Below are 2,245 nucleotides of genomic sequence, written 5' to 3' on the forward strand. Positions count from 1 at the left end.
TATATATATGAAATACAGTACGAATTACATCATATATTACACATCATATTCACGCAAGGCGTGCCTTAGAAATACAAACAGGAGACTTTATTTACGCAAGGGAGTGACACAGCACAACCACATGTTTCTATTCACGCTAAGGACATGACACCCTCACCCTTTTAAGTCGATTCTTGATATGGAATCGGCAAGGACGTTATCTGATCCTTTTACATGTTGTATGAGGAGATTATATGATTGTAACAGGAGACTCCATCCGGTGAGTCTTTGGTTAGATTTAGAAACGGAGAGCTTGTTTAAGAAAACTAAAGGGTTGTGGTCAGTATGTAAATGAATGCCAACAAATAACAAGCAACATTATCGACCACAGCACTAAAAAACTACAATAAAATAAAACGAGTTTATAAACACATTTCTGATACCTAAACAAATTTATGAATAGATGCATAAAATACCGGTATATGTAAATCAGGATTACGTCGTGTTTATTATTGTTTATCTTGTTAAACCATAAAACTATGTGCTGTACTTCATGCGATCACCTCAGCATGAATTTTAATCTATTGATCGACTACGTGGTTGGTAAAGTTTGCTCTACCTATTTTTAGATTCAATCTAAATCCTGACTGCCTGAGCCCAGTGTTTAACGTCTAGTTTGTATTCATTATAAACACATTTTCAACTTAGGGATTATAAATTTCCTTTAAAGAATCAAAACCCATTCTAATTCAGTGTTTGTTTTGGTTATGAATAGATTAACAGACCCTACTCATCTCATTAGTGATCTTATACAATTCTCTTCCTAAAATGTCCGACCTTATACTTCGAACCAGAGTTCATAACTTTACTATTTACTGTCATATTCCTCACTATTTAATGCTCCTTATGTACAATGATCTAATTCTCATTATGTGCAATGTTATATTAAGACGTGACATTGGTCTTCGTGTTCTCCCTGATGTAATTTCACGATTGAAGGGTGAAGACCCTACGCCAGGAGGCGCGTGGCTGCGGCCGAAGCCGTCATCTTTGCCATATACGCTTCAGTGAATGTTGGAGCAGGTCACAGTCACTGCTGGGAATCGGAGAGAAGTGCAGAACTCGAACCCACAACTAAGTGAATGAGAAACCAGCACGCTTACGATGACGCCACCATAAACCCTGGGTACCGTAATACCCGCCATCCCACGTAACAAACACGCGCAGGTACGAATAAACAAGAAAACATGTAAACTATACGAGGCAAAAATGAACTCAGATATATTCATACACATACTCGTACTAAAACGAAAAAATATATAAAATTAAAAACAATTCTGTATGTGTGTGTGTGTGTGTGTGTGTGTGTGCGCGCGCGTATTATTCACCATGGTCTTGGATCACGTGTTGGACTCGTGATCGACAGCTATTACCCTCCCGGAAGAGAGCTTAGAGCTCATATATGACCGATCTATGGGTAATGCTGTGACCTTACACGCACACACACACACAACTTCCCGCCCACGAGAGTTGAAGTAACGACTCGCAGCGCAGCGATACTGAAATTATTTCAGCCCTAGGCGGGATTCGAACTTGGACCGTCGTAGTGGTGGCCGCGAACGCTACCACTACGCCGTCAAGTGTGTGTGTGTGGTTCACCATGGTCTTGGATCACGTGTTGGACTCGTTATCGAAAGCTATTTCCCTCCCGGAAAAGAGCTCCGAGCTTATATATGACCGATCTATGGGTAATGCTGTGACCTTCACACGCACACATACACCCAGCTCCCCGCCCACGAGAGTCTGAATAACAACTCGTAGCGCAGCGATACTGAAATTACTCGTATTTCATCCCTTGGTGGGATTCGAACCCGGACCGCCGTAACGGCAGCCGGAAAATCTAACCAGTGCGCCACGAGGTGTGTGTGTGTGTGTGTGTGTGTGTGTGTGTGTGTGTGTGTGTGTGTGTGTGTGTGTGTGTGTGTGTGTGTGTGTGTGTGTGTTCGTTCGTGGGCGTGTATTTACATAAATAAGTCAAACATGACTAAGTCATATAAATGCCGGCCATCCCCTTTTCTTGTGTTTACCTCTAACCTACGAGCAAAATTACATAATCCCACAGTTTGTTAATGTTTCTTATCTAGTATGCAATAAAGAGGTCTGATTCAAAATTGCTGACTTCTGTAAGGTCCTCTCACACACAAGCACACACACTCACGCACATACATGCGCGCACGTACGCACAAAAAAGGTAAGCAGTAATTGT

The sequence above is a fragment of the Oratosquilla oratoria genome, chromosome 35, assembly GCF_046742065.1.
Source record: "Oratosquilla oratoria isolate Oo_2021 chromosome 35, ASM4674206v1, whole genome shotgun sequence".
In the NCBI taxonomy this organism is placed as follows: Eukaryota; Metazoa; Arthropoda; class Malacostraca; order Stomatopoda; family Squillidae; genus Oratosquilla; species Oratosquilla oratoria.